This window comes from Tamandua tetradactyla, chromosome 21 (assembly GCF_023851605.1).
Source record: "Tamandua tetradactyla isolate mTamTet1 chromosome 21, mTamTet1.pri, whole genome shotgun sequence".
NCBI classification, from domain to species: Eukaryota; Metazoa; Chordata; class Mammalia; order Pilosa; family Myrmecophagidae; genus Tamandua; species Tamandua tetradactyla.
In genome coordinates, this window is record NC_135347.1 from 2,345,436 (window position 1) to 2,366,516 (window position 21,081).

Below are 21,081 nucleotides of genomic sequence, written 5' to 3' on the forward strand. Positions count from 1 at the left end.
GATGGCTGAAGGGTTGAACAGCAAGTCCACAATCAAAGCAAACCAACCCGTTCCAGTGTTACCAGGAACACTAGCTCCTGGTGATGATCTTACACACCCAGAGATCTTTGCTGATAGATTTTGGATCAGATCATGAATTTAATCAGATTCTGCTTTCTTTCAGTCCCTGGACTTTCTCTGGATGATAAAGAATGATTTGTTACTTCAAATCTGGTTGATTTCAGCATAAAGGGTTGACAAAAGTACACTGATGTAATAATAGTTGCATACCCATAGAACGTTCAGATAAACTTGATTTTATGAAGATGATTTGCTTGGATATTGGGGTTATAAGACTCTGACTTTTATCTCCTATATGTCTTCTACTCCATAAGCCATTCATGAAAGCTCTGAGATATCTAAAACAAAAATTACAAACTAGAAGCCTCCAATACTACTTGATTTCAATCCTAGTGCAACCACTTACCACATGGTGAGTTATTTAATCTGTCATATCTCACCTGGAAAATGGCAGCAATGAAACTCTCTTCCTCATAGGAATGCTGTACAAATTCAGTAAGTTAATATATTGAAAATAATCATTCAGTGTCTTTCACATGGTAAGCATTATATAATTATTATCATTTTCAAGATTCATCTTGCAGCTAAATTTTATTTGGCCTATACTGGATTTCAAAAATGGAATCCTTCTAGTAAAATTTCTCATCTGAGGGGTCTCTCAGAAAGTCAAGAGATTTTATTACTGTGGGCTCCCCTGACAATGGAAATAGCAGGAGGTAGATGAATAATGCTGTCCCCTTCAGAGAGGGAATGAAGTATCCAGCTGACTACAGGACCATCATTTCCCATTTTCTCACATCCAATTCACTTCCCACATTTATGTAACTCACCTGGCCTCATGGGTGCTTGTAATACCTGATCTACAAGGGTTAGCTCAATTTTGATGACTATTTATATTGGTTCTTCTTCTTCCAAACTTCACCAAACAATCCCTAATGTGCATATCCATAAATTTATGTATGTATACCTGATTCTCACCTTTGTAGGGATGGCAGCCTACCATTGGTGGGTTGTTCAAAATTAGTTACCTTAGGCAGTGCGATGGTGGCTCAGTGGCAGAGTTCTCACCTGCCATGCCAGAGACCTGGGTTCAATTCCCAGTGCCTGCCCATGCAAAAAATAAAAAACATTAATTACCTCTGTAATTCTACTTCTTTCTTGCCTACCCAGGAACCTTATCAGGATGCAAAAAGGTAAGAAATATGGAGATAAGAAACATTTTAGTTATGAGTGGTAAAGTGTGCATTTTACAATTCCATGTGTATGTGCATGTGAACTCCATGTTTGAGAGTCGATTTTCAAAAGGACAGAAAGCAGTTTCAGTTTTTTGGACAAATCTGGGTATCATAAACCACATCCTTCATTTTCCTGATCCTGACTGGAAACTCATCTGCTTTTCTGTCAGTTCTTCACAAAAAGCACCATCCTCTCTGCGATACCACTCGAAGGCCCTGTCTGATGTGGCCAGCCAGGGAGGCTCTGCTGTAATCCCATGCTGAGCACTCTGTAATAAGAATGATTCTTGCTTTGAAGCATTTCTTTTCAGGGGTTGCAGCTACCACTGAAAGTATGATTCCTGTCTGCTGCAGGTAGGTCAAAGAAATACTGTCAGTTTTTTAATAACAAGCTGTAAGCGCTCGCAAGCCAAAGGGAGGGAGGGCTAAAGAGAAATACACCCAAAGTTATTTCAATAAGCAGGCTCCAAAGTATTCTAAGGTTAATACTGCCTAATTAATGACAGCACCAAATGGATTCCAAAGCGTGAAGTCTGCAAATGGCTAATAATGAGGACTAGAGAGAAATATCCCCTCTTACCAAGATATTCTGGCTGCAAAATGTAATTGAAGTAAATGGGGTTTTCTACTCATTTCTTATTCTTTAATTTAGTGTTGAGTGAGTGAGTGGTGATTCTCCCTTCGTGTGTCTAAGGACCTCCGTTAATTGGAGCAAGTCTTCTACCTGGCCATGTCACCACTGCAGTCCGTGACACGGAAACCTTTTACGGGCACCCACTCCTTTTACGGAGGGGGAGGCACACAGGCAGCAGATACTCAGCATACATTTATTTCTTCACAGTCGTAACTGTTGGTCTGGAGAGGGAAGGCAGTTGTTATCAGTTCCTCACACTCATGAAAAATCAAAGCTTCCCATTCATTTTTTTTTTTTAATGCTCAGATCCAAATCATTTTTAAAGTACTGTGACCCTTTAATAAAAACAGCAAATAAGATAGGATCTGGGGTGGGGGGGAAGCAGATTTTAGAATTAAGGGATATTTTCCTTATGCTTTGTTTTCCAGGTCTTGGATTAATCACAGCCACCTTTCCCCAGTAAAGGTCATTTTTATCCAGCACGCTTTAGAGTCAACAACCATAACAAAGGGAGCAATCTGATCTTCAGGCTCCCATAACTTCCCACAGAAAAGAGTGAAGCGTTAGTTCCATGCAGCTAAGAATTCGGCTTTGAATTCTGTCTTCCTTTGGTTTGCATGCACTCTAGTTTGCATTTCAGAAGCCTTATGGAAAGATGCCTGCGGCTGACCCTCGAGTGGTGGTGAATTTCTCCATCAAGTGAGTATTGATGAGCTGCAAAGTTCAGTGAACAGGAAAATTCTGCTCCTTTTATTGCCAATGTGACAGGTTACTTTATTACCATGCCTTTCACAGCAATTTAACAGTTACCCTGGTAACGGATTCAGTGAGGTAATGGGATCACAGGCTTCCAAGAAGAGGAAGGCTGGCCGTTCCTGAGCCAGCCATCTGCTGGCTGCCCGGAGGCCGCTGGCAACCACACGCCCGCCCGGCGGTGGGGCAGGTTAAACCGCAGGCCTGCCCTATCTAGCTGCACGCTGGTGATTTGTCTTTCTAATTCCATTGAAATAATAATCGGGATTTGTTTCTGATTCATTAACTAACCTTTTGGAAAAAAGATTAGATAACGAAATTGCCGCCTATGCCGAGATAATGAGATTTTTATTACTCCGTCAAAAGAAAAAAGTACATGCATGTGTCACCAGCCGCTGGGCTAGGAGACTAAAAGAGAGAGAGGGAGAGAAAAAAAAAATGATTTAAGTGTTCGTGAGATGCGTGCATCCCTCCACGGACTAAGGGTGTGCTTGATTCAGCAGGAACGCCCCAGTCTGGTGTCAGGCCCTTAGGGAGAGCTTTTACAACAGCAAACAAAGTAATAAACACATTTAGGCCAATGGGCTTTGGGGGAGGGTGCTAATTTGTTTTTAAAATGTCTCCTAATGGAAGAGAAACGTGTGGGAGCCTCGGGAACTTGTCTGTGCCGCGTGGGTGTATTTATGTAAGTGTGAGAGTGTGAAGAAAGCAGTAAAATCTCCGTGCGAGGCTTGAAAATGACATATGTAGACAGGCTGCTTTGCCTCTGCACAGCAGATACGTCTCCGGCTCGCAGTGCATTTGTCTTCTGGCAGGAGCTGTACGTGGGCAGTGGGAAGGGGAAATCATCCGAGCTCTGCAGCCTGGGAGGTCACCTGTGACTGTCCCAGGTAGGCTGCGTTAAGGAAATGAATGATTTTAACTGGCTGAGTCAAAAGGGAAGAGGCGCTTCTGCCTGTCGCACTCCAAAAGGCACAGCTGGTGGGTTTAACCTTTTCTCTTAAGAAGTCACAGCTCAATCCTTTGTTGGGGAGGGGGGCTGGGGGTGCGGCGGGTGGGGTGCTTTCATTTCCTCACTCCTCTGGTGACGCCTTCAGCGCTGCCGTACCAAAGAAAATACCAGTCCCCGGATCAAGAGACGCCTACGAGCCAAACAGGGTGTGTGTGGTCGGCAGCATCACCGAGAGCAAAAGCACAGTCTATTTCCAAATAAGATTACACAGCGCTGCGATATTGTCTTAGCTACGAAGACCTGAGGAGGAAACCCAGTGCGCGTCTCTCCTGCAAGGCAATGAAACGGGAGGAATTGCAGGAGGGACCCAGCTGAGCATTTTGTTCAAGTGTATTTGTGCCATTTCCTTTCAGGATCCAGCGAGACACTCATGTTTCCCCTGACATCCTGCGGCCTTGGCTGCCTCGGTTTGTGTGTATGTGAACTTGAAAAGATTTCAAGTTCTAAAAATGGAAAGTCTCTGTTCTGAATTTCATAGATAAGTTGAAACAGATTTAAAGAAAAATGGTGAGAGAGATCAGATGTTAACATTCCGTAGCCTACTTTCCTGTCCTGGGGTCCCCCCCTCCCAGCCCCCCCCCCGCCCCCCACTCCTCCACTGCCCCTTTATTCTCACTTCCCACTGCACCTCCAATTGCCAGCTAACAGGCTCCATTGCTGATAGCAGATGCTTGACAAAGAAAGAAGACATGAGAAGGGAGAAGGCTGCTGCTGGGAGTGTGGGTGTGAGTGGGGATTTCTGCTAGTTCATCACGAATAGATTTTCACAGGAACTTGCTCTCCTTGGCTCAGGACCGAACGACTGAAAGGAAAGAACAGGGCGGGGGCGGGAAGCCTTTGTCTTCAAACTCCCAGTGAAATATAGGGTTAATATTAGCAATCATTGTTCAGATTAGCCAAATGTTATTAACTGATCTCTGTATAGAAGAATAAGTATAGTTTTCCCTTTGGCAGACAATGACATCTGCAGCTCTACATTTTCATGAAATGACTATACTTAACAAAAACATTACTTCATTTTCATGGTATTTCTTTTGTGCCTAGGAGCAACCCTGTAATTGTTCACTTCAATTACAACATTACTATTTTAAACTGAAACCCATTTTATCTGCATGCCAGCTTTTTATTTGTTTTACCAACTATATCTATTTCCATTACTGCAAGGCTGATGGTTTGTCTCAAGAGGAAATCAAATCCATTAATTCAGAAATTTCAAGCCTGGCTGGCTCTGCCATAAGCAGCATTTCTTATGCTAATAGCAAATGTGCTGAGACTGAAAGGAACTGACATGGCTCTGTTTTTTATCATAACTTAAGCATTTATGTAAGAAGGCAAATCTAATAGTACTAGGAAACTGTAAGTGTTATTATATATAATTCACTTTCCTGAGATCTGGACAGGGCTCTGGTTTGTGTAGCCATGGTTTAAATCAGGCTGCCACGAGCCTTTAACCCACCTGACTTTTCCTATTTAGCCAACATATTGCTTCACAACAGATCCATCTAGCATGAAACTAGATTTGTGGTTTTCTTCTCCTTTTTTTCCCCTTAATTCTCAACTTCTTGTACGCTCTGAAAAAAAGAAGCTTTTGTCAATGCAGACCAAAAAAATTCATTTTGTATTCCAATGATGTCTGAAATCTATCCCTGTAACAATGCTAGGCTGGGACAAACCTGGCCTCACCCGTTCTGCTTTATTTTTAATGCACTGTTTGGATGCTATCGCATGGCTCGTCTTCAATTAGATAGCTTGACTCAATAAAACCTGACTCGGACCCAGCCAGACAGAGAGTGAGAGAGAGAGGGAGAGAGATTGCTTCTGACTCCTGCATAAGTCTTTGCAGGTACTGTGACCTGTTTATGTCAATGGTAACATGTAAGAGATTCCTATCAGAAAACCATATCATCTTCTGGGATCTAAAAAAATACAGAAAGCGCCAGAGGACCCTGGCCCTCCTTTGTCACTGCAAAGCCCTTTGGTGCTGTAAATCAGTCCTCATTGGGAGCTCTGATACACTAGGCATCACCGATAAGCTGGGGAGAAGCAGACAAGCTTTTAGGAATTGCTGAACCATGAAGTTGACCTGCTTAGGGTTTTGTTGTAGGGCTATTAAATCCAGGATGGCTGTTTTAAGATGATTCTGCTTTCTTCTTTCCCTGGCTTGGTTAAGCGACTCTACCCCCCAGCTCATTATTTGGCTGATTAAAAGAAAAAAAATCAGAATGGAGAGACCTGCTGTTTGAGAATACTACCTTCACACATCAATTTAATGAGAGTGGCTTATGCTGACGTAGTTTACAGGCTCAAGCAACTTGACACTAATTATGCAGCTAAGAAAAGATTTACTAACTGTACATACTGCTCTGCTATTGTTGGCATGGGTACCATGATTCTTTGCTCCAAAAACAAACTCTAAATCTTTTGTAAACATGCATTATTTGGTTAACACATTGTAAATGGATCCCAGTTGTGCAGCACAAGCGCTCTTCACTATTATGTAAACAATTATTCACTGAAAGGCTTGCTTTAAATTGTAAATGGATATATTTCAGCTGTAATGTTGCTTTCAGACCTGCCCTGTGGTATAAATCTGGTCATTTGTTTTTTGCACTCTGCCTATTACTAACCAGTTAGAAATGTGCTGATTATTTGCACAAGCCTTTTCACACTGTGAGCGCAGTTAAATTGCTGTTTTATTTTTCCTGTGTTTGACGAGTGTTAACAAGAACGCCATTTCAGGAAACCCAAACCAAATACAGCCTTTTAATTGGGGTTGGGAAAAGCCACCCGGTGAGTAATTCTACCGTTTAATGTTTGAAAGTTCACCCACCTCACCATAGGACTTATGGCAAGATTAATTAAAAGGATTGACAGAAATTCAAGACCTTGCTCATCCAACCTGAAGAGCTTGAAATACGGAGCATCCGGTTCTCTGGTGCAGATTGCTTTGTGCAATGTCTAATTCCCAAGAGTCTGTTTTAAACTCCTGCCATCGCCAAGCAACTCCGTGTTTAGATTAGGCCATTTTATATTCCATATCCCCCAGAGAAAGCACAATCTGGTGAAGAAAAGTTGTAGTAATCTCACTGGGCACATGACCTGTCTTTGCAGGATCTGCCCAGCAGCTGATGAAAGTTCCAACTGCCTACAAGACCCTTACCGCCCCACCCCACCTCTAAGCAATTATTCATTTGTAGTTTCCTCACCCTGGGTAGTTCACTGGGGTTTCGGTAGTGTGCTGGTCCGCAGAGCTATGGAGACAGAACCATTATGGCCTCAGATGGTCTCACTGATGTGAACCGAAACAAGTGTTGCAGTTTTATCCAGCTCCACCGATAGAACTACGAAACTGTGCATGTGCTGACTTAGAGTGTGGTGACCTATCAAGCCTCGGATAATAGAAAAAGCCCCAAGTTCCAGCCCTGGATTTGCCCCTAAGTAACTCTTGTGACTTTGGTCACTCATTTAACCTCTGGGAACCTTATCTGTGACGTGACGGGGTTAGGCAGCCTTGACTATTGATTTTCCTTCTGAAACTAAAATTCTAGGATGCCTACAGTGCATAATTCCAGCTCCTTGTTTGTATATTATCAGTAAAATGGGAGGGAGAGTCAGTAGTAAAAAAATAAAATAAATACATGGTTTTTAGTAGCTAAAAGTAGAAAGCTCTTTATTTCCATATCGAATATTGAAAGGGGAATCTGTAGTTTACTTGTTACTGCAAATTAGTTCTTGTAGAATATGTAAAATTTCCTTCAGTAATTATTCATTGCAATCACATATGACTGAACTCTCATTGAATAAATCACACAAGTCATACTTTTTAGCCCTATAATGGTTTGTAATTGCATTATTTCCAATTTTGTTTATATAATTTCTCCTATAGCAGTGAGGATTTACAGCTACCTTTTTCTTCCTGACAAGCTTTTCAGACATCCTATTTTGCGTATTAAATTCAATTTAGGGGGAAGAATGAAAGTAATGTGCATACCAACATTTATCTGTGAAAATAAGACAGTTCTTTTCTAAAACTTTCTCTTCTCTCAATATTGATAAAAGTTATCACTCAAGAAAAATTGAAACCATGATCTTTGATTACAAAAGCCACACATAAGAACCATTATTATTATAGCTTTGTTATAATGGCAAATATAGGATTCATTTAGTTCTTTTTCTAAATGTTCTTTCTTTTGTAAATAGAAAACAGAAATGCTCCTGGAGCATTTCTCTTGCCATTCCATTCATACTCTCCATGCAAATTCTACACAGCAGACAGAAAAATTTTTTTTGAATCATAAATGTTTTAGTTACAAAACACGTTAGAATTTTTTAAACATGGTAGCTTTTAGCTAATTCTGAGTCTTGATAGTTGATACATTTTAAGCTTTCGATGTCAGATCAAAGGGCAATGCCTCCTTACACCAGGTTCCGATTTTCCACACCTTTCATTCCATGCGTCCTAAAAAATTGCATAGATATAACTGCTCATTGCTTTGCCATTTTCTTTGCCCGCTTCTGAAGATGGTGCTGTCATGATTTTACTTTTACTTCAGAAAACAGTCTCTAGAAAACCCCCTAAAATGAAGAACCACTTATTTCAGACCAAACATACAGTATTGACAAAGTCAGTCCAGAACAACTCACCTGTGACGTCCTTAGAAGCACATTAGGGAGGGAAAGGAGCATGTGTTCACTAAGGTGGTGTGGACAGGCTCTTTAGAAAGGGCACAGACTTGCTGTGAGTGGTATTTTTTTTCTCATCAACTTTAAATTTGCATGTATATTACAATAAATGATCACCTAAACCCCTAATAGAGTTCAAGTAAATCTTTACATACATGCAATGTTGCTATGCTGAATGAGTTTTAAAAAATTCAAATATCCTGTTATTAATAAATGTTTTAATATTCAAATCATATGGATTAGCCTGAGTTGAGACTTTCCTTGGTATTGCCAATTATCCAACATCCAGCTGGGAATTATTCCATACAATTTTCCTATGCAGAAAGGATTGACTTGTCATGGCTTACACCTCAGAGGAGGTCTTGACTGATATGTTTCTCTTCCATTGCTTAAACTCTAAACTCTTTGAAGGTACGAAATTTACCACCCTCACCTTTCTAATCTGCACACCTAGCACAATTCCTCATAATAACTGTTCAATAAATGTTTATTGAGCTAAATAATTATGGCATCCCAAATACTCATTTTTCAGTCCAAGTCATAAAATCATGACGTGGTTAAGATAAGCCATTTGTCTCTCGGCAGATACAAGGCATAGAGGTAAGTCATGTAATCACCAGTGTGGACAGGTTACACGTGCAGAATATTCATTCCTGTGTGTGGAATGTCCTGCATGCATGGAAGGTCCTGTCTGTGAATTCACTTAGGGCTAGACATAGAGGCAGACGTTGCAATGCCATCCATACTGCAAACACAGATTTTCCTAAAACGCAATTAAATTGATATACCTATTTGAATGAAAATACTGTGTCAGGGAGGGGCAAGATTATAAGGCGCAAAGTAATGAATTTCAGCATTTAAGTGAATCCTGGTCTTGAAAATGCCCTTCTATTTCTACATAGAGAGAATGTGATTTTCAACATGAACTTGACTCTGTGCAGGAAATAGCAGCTGCAGCTTCAGCTTTGAGACTTCTTGGTGTGAGGACTTATATGCACAGATCACTTCTTTAAATACCATAGTAACAGTAAGGGGATAACTTACTAGTTGTCCTCACACAACAGGTTATTTCGCTCTTCTTAAATAAGCATGTGTTACCTTTATAAAATTAATAAATCTATTTTGAAAAAGAAAATCAAGTATGTTATTCTTTCAAATGCAGTGTGATATAACAGTAATAAGTACAAAAAGGAGATATCAAACCAGACGAGAAGAATCAGGAAAGGCTGCCCTGCAGATTGATGCTACAACAGCACTGAGTCTTTAAAGATAAGAAAATGTAGCCTGGAGAAAGGAAGTGGGGTTCATTTCAGACAGAGAGGAGAACATATGTTGTTCAATGGCTTTGGATTTAAATCATATCATGTTAAAAATGCCTTTTATGACTACGCAAGTGTTATTCGTATTTTATGGAAATTTAATTAATAATGTAGGAAATTTCTTTATGTTCTTTCATAATGGGAAGTTGAGATTTCTAATAAACTATCTATTAAATGGCTGAAATTTATTTCATCAATTTTAATCCATTCAAAACTTTTTATTGGATTAAAAGAATTGTGGGAATATGGCAGGGAAGGAAGCTCCAGAAACCAGTCCCCACACCAGAACAACCATTAAACAGGCAGGAATTATCTGAATCAGCTATTTTGAACTTTTAGAACACTGTAAGCATCCAAGAAAAAGCAGGAGGAAGAGGCTGCTGAATGAGAGTACATGCCAGGAAGTGGCCCTTTCCAAGCTTTCACACTCACACCCTCCCACGGTGGGCAGTAGTGATGCCTGAAGCAGTGGGGTCGAGCACCTCGTATAGTTAGCTGGTGCCAGAAAGGGGCATAAAAATCCAGTTCCCTAGGATCTGGGGCGGAGGGGTTGCAGTCCCATCTCAGTTCACTGCTTTTGGTTAGCTACTTTAGAACACTGGAGGCCACTCTGAGGGCAGCCATCGTTCCTGCACACCGGAGACAAAGGTGGCAGGGGAGACCTAAAGATGAAATGCTTTCTCAAAGCTATGGAGGGCAGTTGAAGGGCTGCATTTGCTGGACAGGTGCCAAGGCAAGGAAGCACAGCTCTGGGGAGCTGAGGAAGAAGCTCCCAGGTCCCTTCCTGAGCCCTCCCTCATCCCTTCCCAGGGTAGTTCGGAGTCAGTCAGCATTCCCTTTGTGGATCCTTGGACTTGATCCGGCTGGGAAAGACTCTCTTGGTAAACTCCTCTCCTGAGTGCCCCACCTTCCAGAATTTGCCCTCCAGGCAAAAGCAGCTGAGACAAGGAAAGCAGTGTAAGAAACAACTGAGGTGGGCAGACTGGGACCCAAGCTTACCTACTCTGACTTCTGCACTGAGACACCTGGGAGAGGAAATGCACCCTGGGAAGCAAAGGGAGCCATTCAAATTCCTGTAAACAGGAGAACTCTGCACGCCACAAACACAAGCCCAGAAAAAGGAACAACCTAGAGAAAAGGCTCCTGTACTGCGCATTTGCCTGCAGCTGGTTTTCCCATAGGAAGGCTCAACTCTGAGGGCAGATATCAGCCAATGAAAAACCAGTTTTCAAAGACAATGAAAGGTGCTTCCGTTTTGCTTGTTTTTATTAGTTCCTAGCATTCAAAAAGTCTCTATCACATTCAGGGAATACGTCCCAGAGCCAACATTTTAAAATATTAAAATGAACAGTGTGTAACGAAAGATTACAAGGCCAATAAAGAAACAGGAAATAATGACCCATTCAAAGGAATAGGATAAAATCCAGGCAATATCAGTGTAGAAGAACAAACTGTAGACAAACCAGACAAAGAATTTACAGACATGACTTTCAGTATGCTCAAGGAGATGAAGGAAATGCAGAAAAACAACTAAAGGATATTTAAGAAAATAATGAATGAACACTATGAGAATCTCAATAAAGTGATACAACATTTTAAAAGAAAACAAACAGAATGACAGGAGTTGAAGACCAAAATAACTGAAATGAAAAATTCCCAGGAGGGTATCAAGAGAAGATTGAAATGAGTCAGGCTGAAGAGACAAAATTTTTTAAATTGTAAAAAGCAAAAATAGTCTAAGAGATCTATAGGACACCATCAAGTGCAACAATATCTGTATTATGCAAGTCCCAGAAAGAAAAGGAAGTATAAACAAGAAATTAGGATTGAAGGGATGATTTTTTTTGAGAGGGTGGGCATGGCAGGCGCTGGGAATCGAACCCGGGCCTCTGGCATGGCAGGTGAGAACTCTGTCACTGAGCCACTGTTGTATCACCCTGGAGGGATGATTTTGATTACTGAATCATTATATAGAGATATCCCTTTTTGCTTTCTGGTATATTGAAGTAGACAGAGGAGAATACCTGAAATCCCTGCCCTGATATCTGAAATGATTGTAAAAGCCCTTATCTTGTGTCTTTGGAACTGTAAGTGCTGTTACTCCCTTTGTCTGGTCATTTTTTTGTAGGACAAAGTACTTAAGACTAATGAAGACTTTGAAATCAGCCATTAACAAGTTTCAGTCCCTTACATTTGTAAATCACATCAGCTAGACTCTGCTATTGAAAGATAACTTGTCTCCCTTCCTTTCAACTTACACCTTTAGAATGGCTCTGTGATACCAGTGATGATATCACTGTTTCCTTTTCTGCTTAGAACTTGCTATTTGAAATTGTAATGACCTCATTCATCAACCTTTGCTGAAATCCTTAAAAACCTTGAACCCCTAAACTCGGGGAGACAGATTTTGGACCGCTAAACCATCTGCCCTCCTACTACGTGCCTAGTAATAAACTCTTTTTCTTTTTGAAACCCTGGTGTCTCAAGAATCGGGCGAAAGAATCCATGGTCTTTGTCGAGTAACAAAAAGTGCGGAAGGAATATTCAAAGAAATAATAAGCAAAAAACATCCCAAACTTAGCAAAATATGTGAATATGCACATCCAATAAGCCCAGAGAACAACAGGATAAACTTGAATAAAAATATGCCACAACACGTCCTGAGCAAACTGTTGAATGCAAAGGATAAGGAAAGAGTTCTGAAAGCTGCAAGAGAAAGGCGGTATCTTATGTAAAAAGGAGTCCCAATTAGATTAAATGCTGATTTCTCATCAGAAATCATGGCGCAAGAAGGCGTTCTGTTAAAATACTTAAATTGCCATAAGAAAACAATTGCCAACCAATAATTTTATGTTTTGGTGAGACTCTCTTTCAAAAATGAAGGTAAAATTAAGACATTCCGAGATAAAAGCTGAGGGAGGTCATGGCCAGTAGAGCTGCCTTACAAGCAAGGCTACAGGAAGTTCTTCAGACTGAGTTCAAACAGCATTAAGAAATGAATACCTTCAGGACAGGTAACCAATTTGGCAATTATAAAAGCCAGTACTAGTGTATTATATTTTTTGTTATGTAACTCTTCTTCTTACTTCCTATACATGCTAAAATGCCAGTGCATGCTAAATCTATGGTTTGGGGCATACAATGTACAAAGATATAATTTGCAATTAGTACCAAAAAAAGAAAAAAAAAAGGTGGAGGGACAGAGAGGTATACAGTGTATGTTTACGCTATTGAAGTTATGTTGGTTTCAAAGCAAATATGATTGTTATATGTTTAGGATATTAAATTTTATCATCATGGTTATAAGCAAAATAAATGAAAAATTATATTCCGATGGAACTGACAAAGGACTCAAAATGGTTTAATATAAAAAAAAATTAAATAAATGTCAGAGTAGACATTAACGGAAAGTATAAGATTTGCAAAAGCTAAATAGCAAAATGTCAGAAGAAAGAGTCCTGCATGATCAGTAGTAACTTCTAAAGTAAATGGATTCTACTCTCTAGTCAAAAGGCCAGAGACTGGTAGAGTGGAAAGAAAAGCATGATCCCAACTGCTTGCTGTTCACAAGAAATACTTAACTTAAATTCAAAGACATAGGTAGATTGAAAGTGAAAGGATGGAAAAATATATACCATGCAAGTAGTAACCAAAAGAGAGCTGGGGGGCAGGCAATGGTGGCTCAAGTGGAAGAGTTCTGCCCTGCCACGCCAGAGACCTGGGTTCGATTCCTGGAGGCTGCCCATGTCAAAAAAAGAAGAGAGAGAGAGCTGGGGTAACTATACTAATATCAAATAAAATGAACCTTATGTCAAAACCTGTTACAAGGGACAACACAATTATTGGATACTAAGAAAAGAAGGCAATTCAGCAAGAAGACATAATTATATATAATATGTATGTATGTATGTATGTAAGTATGTATCTAACATCAGAACCCCAAATACACGAAGCAAAAACTGAGGGATATGAAAGGACAATTAGATGGTTCTACATTAACAATAGCACACTTTAACACACAACTTTCAGTAATGGATAGAATATCTAGACAGAAGACAAATAAGGAAATACAAGACTTGATCTTTGACAATAGGACAAAGACAACTCAATTAGGAAAGAAGAGTCTCTTCAACAGTTGGTGCTTAGAAAACAGGATCTCCATTTGCAAAAAAAAAGGAAGGACCCCCTTACCTCACACCTAATTCGAAAATCAGCTCAAAATGGATCAAAGAACTAAATATAAATGTCAGAACTGTTTTCCTAGAGGAAACATAGAGAAGCAACACAAGACCTTGTGTTAGGCAATTATTTCTTAGACTTCATACACAAACCACAAGTAACAAATAGGAATATGATAAATGGGCTTACAGCAAGATTGAAATAGTTTGTGCATCAGAGGACAGTCTCATGAAAGTAAAGTGACAACCTAAACAATGGGAGAAAATGTTTGGAAACCACATCTTTAATAAGGGTTTAATATCCAGAATATATAAAGAAATCTTTCAATTTGCAAACAAAAAGACAAGCAACCCAATTTGAAAATAGACTAGGACTTGACTAGACACTGCTTCAAGGAAGATATACAAATGACCCCCCCCCCAAAAAAAACATAAAAGGATGTTCAACAGCATTAGCCATTTGGGAAATGCAAATCAAAACCACAATGAGATACCATTCCTTATTCATTAGAATGGCTACTATTAAAACAATGGAAAATTAGAAGTGTTAGAGAAGTTGTGAGAAATGGAACTACTTATTCATTGCTGGTGAGAATGTAAAATGATGCAGCCTCTGTGGAAGATAGTCTGGCAGCAGCTCAGAAATTTAATTACAGAATTACCATATCAGCTGCAATCCCACTTCTAGCTATATATCTAAAAGAATTGAAAGCAGAGATTCAATCAGATATTTGCATACCAAAGTTCATAGCTGCATTTTTCACAGTTGTCAAAAGATGGAAACAACCCAAGTGTCCATCAACCAATAAATGGGTAAACTAAATGTGGTATATATAATCAATGGAATATTATTCAGCCATAAAATGGAATGAAGTTCTGTAGCATGGATGTACCCTGAAGACATCATGCTGAATGAAATGAATTAGATACCAAAGGACAAATATTATATGATGTCACTAATATGAAACAATTAGAATAAACAAACTCATAGAGTCCAAAACTAGAATATCAGTTCTAGTTTCAGTTACCAGGGACTGGGGTAGATGTAGGGAAGAGGAAGTTAAGGCTTAAAACGTACAGAGTTTCTGTTCAGGATGTTGGAAATGTCTTAGCCATCGATAGTGGTGACAGTAGCCCAACAGGGTGAATGTAACTACAGCACGGAATTATACATCTGAATGTGACTGAAAGGGGAAATATTAAGTTGACTGTACAGCACTAGGAGAAAAATTAAAACAAAAGATCATGGATCTGCACAACCCAAGCAGTGATCCCTAAGTTAAACCATGGACTACACTTATGATTACAATTATAAAAATGTGCTTTCATCAACTTTAACAAATGATACCATATAAGGTATTAGTAACAGGGTGGTATAAAAAAGTCCTGTATTTTGTGCATGATTTTTCTGTAAACCCACAACTTCCCTTATTTTAAAAAAAGAAAATAAAAAATTAAGTAAAACAATTTTTAGACTCAATTTTTTAATATATCTACTTAAATCTTCTCTGAGAATGAGAACATTGCCAGATGCTCAGGATACAAGGGTGGCAAAGAAGGCACGTCCTCTTCCTCTCATGTAACTTATAGACCTTTAAGGCCATTTTCTCTTCTATCATCATGGACAGTGAACGGATCTAAGAAATGGATACTCATTTATTACTGGCTTTTTTTTTTTTTGCTGAAAAATAAATGACCATGAAACTCTGTGGGCAAGAACAACAATCATTTATTATTTTACAGTTACTGTAGGTCAGGAATTTTGGCGTGGATTAACTTCGCTATTCTGGTCCTGGGTTCTCATGGGTTCTCATGAAGTTGCAGTTAGATATCTAGATATCTGGATGTCAGTTGGTTTATAGTTTTCTGTGATCATTTTTAGAACATTTGCATCACTCCAGAAAAAGAGATAAAAACAAAAAAGAGGGTGGTGCAATGGTGGCTCAGTGGCAGAGTTCTCGCCTGCCATGCTGCAGAACCAGGTTCAATTTCCAGTGCCTGCCCATGCGAAAAAAAGCCTCATACATCACGCCTTACACATCCCTCTCATTGACCAGTAGTATTTCCATCTACCCAATTTCTTACCCCTTATCCCCCTTACTATTTATTTATTTTTAGTCCGTATTTTTTACTTATCTGGATAAAGAGTACCAGACACAAGTTTTCACACACAGTCACAATGTAAATTTATGTCTTTCTATAATTGACTTCAAGAATCAGGGCTACTGGATGATTGAACAATGATATAGCTTTCACAATGAGACTCTATGAATGTGAAAACCTTGTGTCTGATGTTCCTTTTATCTACTGTATCAACAGAAGTGTAGAACATATGGAATAAAAAATAAATAATAGGGGGAACAAATGTTAAAATAAATTTAGTTTGACATGCTAGTGGTAAATGAAAGCGAGGGGTAAGGGGTATGGTATGTATAATCTTTTTTTTCTCTGTTATCGTTTTATTTCTTTTTCTGTTGTTTTTTTACTTCTTTTTCTAAGTCGATGCAAATGTTCTAAGAAATGATGAATATGCAACTATGTGATGATATTAAGAATTAATGACTGTATATGTAGAATGGAATGATATCTTAATGTTCTGTTTGTTGTTAATTTTTTTTAATTAATAAAAAAAAAGAATCAGGGCTACTGGAACGCAGCTCAACAGTTTCAGGTACTTCCCTCCAGCCTCTCCAATATACCCTATACTAAAAATGGAATATCTATATAATGCATAAGAATAACCTCCAGGATAACCTCTTGACCCTGTTTGAAATCTGTCAGTCACCATAATTTTGTCTCATTTTTCTCTCGCTCCTTTTGGTCAAAAAGTCTTTTTCAATCCCTTGATGCTAGGTCCTGGCTTATCCTGAGAGTTCTGTCCCATGTTGCCAGGGAGATTTACACCCTTGGGAGTCATGTCCCACATAAAGGCGGAGGGTAATGAGTTCACCAGCCAAGTTGGCTTAGAGAGAGAGACCACATCTGAGCAACATAAGAGCTTCTCTGGGGTGACTCTTAGGCATAATTTTAAGTAGGGTTAGCCTATCCTTTGCAGGAGTAAGTTTCATAGGGGCAAATCCCAAGATAGAGGGCTCAGCCTATTGATTTGGTTGTTCCCACTGCTTGCAAAAATATCAGAAATTCTCCAAATGGGGAAATTGAATATTTCCTCCTTTCTCTCAGTCCCCCAAGGGAACTTTGCAAATATTTCTTTATTCACTGTACAAATTACTCTGGGCTACGTCAGGGCATCACCCTAACCCGGACAAACCAACAAAATCTCACACCCTACTCAATATTCCTTGTACTTATGGTGTTCGACTCAACTGACCATTTAAGTTAAATTAAGAACTACCTCAAATATAAATTCTTTCACCAAATAGACATCTCTCCCTTTGGTCACTCACAGAAATTGAGCTTTTAAAATAAGGGTGATATCAGCCTTTGCCCCTGTTCTCCTTTACCTTAGTCCTATCCAGATCAGCTTCCTGATGAGGGCCATTTGAGGCCTGGTTCCCACTATTACTAAGACTTTGCCTAGAAACAGCTCTACATTTCTGAATTTATTCTGTGACACAGCCATCAGTTCAAACTCCCAATCATTCAGTTCACTAACAAGTAGAAGTTAGCATTTTGATTGAGAAGAAGGAATCTGATCCATTTGTGGAACAAAGGTTCAGTGTATTGTGCTTTTTGTTTGTTTGTTTTCAATTGCATAATCATCCCTAGTACTTTGAATTCTTCTCAGCCAGAGAGCCTTGACCTTGAGTGAGATTTCACTCTGTTCCCTATGCTGTGAACAACCCTAATAACCCCGGGGTGGTTACATAAACACTGGCACATTCTTTCTAACTAGCGAGAACTCTGACCAAAAAAATCATTTCAGTTCTTTTATCTGTTTTATGTACTGAAATTCTTAGTCAGATTTCAGTTTTTTAAAAAGTTCTGTTGCCAAAAAAAAAAAAAATGATATAAGTATTGATCTAATTCAACACCTTGCCAAATGCTAGAATTCTGTTCACAATATCCCTTATAGATGGTCATTGAGTGACTACTTTACGTCATGTGGGGGTCATTTCCTTATAGGAAACAGTAAACTCATATTCAGCAGAAATGTTCAGAAATATTCAGAAATCCCTGAAACTCCAGCCCTGGGTTTTAACACTGACTTCAGGAACAATGTAAAACAAGCTGGCCGCATTTTCTGCATAGCAGTGCTTCACGTGGCTGAAGATAGCTGTCGTTTCTCCCCCTTATAAACAAGAAATAAATTAACTATAAATTGATTTTCTAATTATGTCATTATTATTTAAATCCCCTGAGGTCATATTCTAAGTAGTTTCACATTTAATCATTTCTTTAAATATAAGTAATTCAAATTTTTGTCTTTCTCTTTCTTAGTCCAAATTAGATTTTACTAAATGCAAAAGCAAATACCTGTTAGACTTCTCAGAGACTGTGAATGTGATTCAATTAGCCCTCTAGAAATTTGAAGCTTAACTGAAGCAGATTTCCTTTCTGCCTTCTCATGTGTTTCCCCACAGAATTTAAAAATCAGATGGCAAATTCTAACTCTACTGCCTTCTATCTGGTTGATAGGTATACATTTGAGTTTACTTGGAGTCAGTGATAAGATTGCCTAATCCCAGCAGTCCTATATTCCCTTTTACCTAAGGCATTCTTGGAATTAATTAGATGTTAGGAGAGGGGCAGAATTACCTCTTTCAGTAGATGCATTTAACTTCTCATTAATGCACCAGTGATACACTAACCCCATTCATTGTTGGGGTTACATTTTTTAAAGGACTCCTGGTGGACCAGAAGGAGTTCATAGCTCTAATTCTCAGCCAAAGAGCTACAGAGAAGGACTTGAATTTTGATGACAATTTGCACAATTATTATTCTTGGGGACTAAATTTTGAAAAATTGCTTTATTAGTAATGGCTGGTTTGTTGTCTTTCTCCCTGACCTTCCTCAAAGGTGAAAATACTTTTCTTGTGATGGCACTATTTCCACCTGGCTCTGTGCTGTTTTGAACTGACGCCACATGAAAGGTTTCTTTCTTTTTCCCTGTTCCTTAAGAATCAAAATGGTTAATTAGAGTTTTCTGGTAAATTCTATCAATGCCAATAGCTTGCCCTGTCATTAAACCACAATGGCAGCAATTGCTGTATTTTTTAAGTGCATAATTGCCTAAAAGTTTTCAAAATCATGTTGAAAAGTAGCATTTTATTTATATAATACAAATAGTATTTTAGAACTAAAAAAGCAAGCCATTTGGTATGGTCAAGGGTGAGATAAATATGCTTCATTTCTACATATGTATGCCCTGGCAACAATTTTTCAAACTGAGATAAAGCCAAAGTAACTACACTATTCAACTAAGAGGACAAGAGATGGCCTTGCCAAAAACGGAGTCAAGTGAAATCAACTCTCACTTTGTATGTGAATGTTTTAGGTTTAAAAACTAAACTAAAAATTCTTGTTAGAACCAGGCTTTTAAATTTAGAAGGTCATCCCATTTTGGTAGCTAGAAAGTTAGGCTGTAAGAATTTCAACAACTAATTTAAGAATTTGGAAATTAGGAATGGCAGGGAAAGCTGATTCTCACTGCTATTTTTATTATAATTTTTCATTTAAAAGTCATTAGTGAAGAAGGCACAATGGAGGAGAAAGAATGGGTATCCTAATAAGAGCTCATTGAATAGCATAAATCATTCATTTCCAGGAAAATTAGGAAAAGTCCCTTAGATGCTTTTTGGGGAAACTAAATATTGAGAAATCTGGAGGCCATTTTCACGTTGAGAGAACTGGACTTCAAGGGAGTGAAGTCGTCTTACTCACATTTTTCAGGTTGTATCTGAAGAAAGATGTCTAAGAAAATCACAGGAGTGAATTAATACATTATTCCTCCATCTGTAAAAATTAAGTAAGCTCAACAAAGATTTGAAGAGAATGTTAGCCTCACTCAAATAGTATATTACGTCATTGCCTTGAGACATCATGATCTTGATGAAAGTATGCACAAACGCAGAACTAAATACTCCAAAATTTATAGGATCAAAGAGAATAATTGTACTTAGGACTGCATAAAAGTTATCAGGCAATTATACTGCATTCATAATGTTTAAAGCACCATATGATTCTCAGAATGGTCTCATGTTTATATTACCCATGTCTTGAAGAAGATAATAAAGTTACTAACATAGAAAGTTATTTCCAGTTTACAGCTGACTAAAGTAAAACTGAAGGTTGATGACAGCTGTGGATCTAGATTATAGGTCAATTAATGCCTCATTTTCTGCACCTACCATTGTCCTCTCTGAATCCCTCAGGATTATATAGCACACTATTATGAAGAATAGTAAAACTTTCCGGTAACAATATTTGTAGTCATTTATTATATAAATTACCATAATAATTGTAGTAAGGCTGTTATATAAATAGTACAAATTTATCAACCAAAGCAGGATAATTTTGAGAAGAAAATGGGATGATACTAAGTATTATGCTGAGACATCAGATTGAAACCTGGACTGTTTTAAGCAAACTGTGACAGTTGGTCATCGTACCTAGGAGTAGAGATTGGACTTTCTTTTGCTAAAAATATATTTCCTGCATTTTTTTCTATTGGTTAGCTTTGTCAAAACAAGAGTGGGAATCTTTTTCTTGTGTGCATGTGGTTTTATTTTGCTTTTTGCCAGAGTAAGAGTGGTTGGGAGAGTAATTCTGCCTTTTCCAGGATGGCTTTGTTCCCTCTTCACTCCTTAGTATCTTTGAAATTATTATGCAGCTTAGCCAGCCACAGGCAAGCAAATAAAAGAAAATTATAGAAAAAAACTTTCTTCAGAGATTTTACAGAGATGTGTGTATGAGTGTGTACTGTCTTAGTTTTACAACCGCTGAGACAGCTACCAATCAATGGTTTGGCTTCACAACCGAAATTTATTGGTTCCGGGTTTCAGTAGCTAGGAGGCTGCTTTCTCTCAGGGTCTGTTGCCTTCTGGCAGGTTGTAAGGAGTGGGCTCCTTGGTTATCCCATACATGGTGACAGCCTTTCCTTTTTCTTCCAGGTTCCCTTGACTTCCAGCTTCTAGCCTTTCCATGCGTCTTTGTCTTCATTAAGCCTCCAGTAATAGGATAAAGGCCCAACCCCGTGCAGCTGGATGGTGCTTTAACTAAAAATACCATCTTCAAAAGGTTCTAC

The 21,081-nt window shown here is 38.8% G+C and overlaps 2 long non-coding RNA genes across 2 annotated transcripts; one reads left to right on the top strand and one right to left on the bottom strand.

The window, feature by feature from the left end:
* Positions 1-313: 313 nt before the first annotated feature.
* LOC143665244 (uncharacterized) lies at positions 314-2,708 on the top strand. The gene is made up of 3 exons (XR_013166808.1): positions 314-472; positions 1,231-1,253; positions 2,358-2,708. It is a non-coding gene; the product is annotated as an uncharacterized LOC143665244 (long non-coding RNA).
* A 3,735-nt stretch (positions 2,709-6,443) lies between these two features.
* Positions 6,444-6,980, bottom strand: LOC143665245 (uncharacterized). The gene is made up of 2 exons (XR_013166809.1): positions 6,901-6,980; positions 6,444-6,752 (listed from the first exon to the last, which is right to left on the bottom strand). It is a non-coding gene; the product is annotated as an uncharacterized LOC143665245 (long non-coding RNA).
* Positions 6,981-21,081: the final 14,101 nt, after the last annotated feature.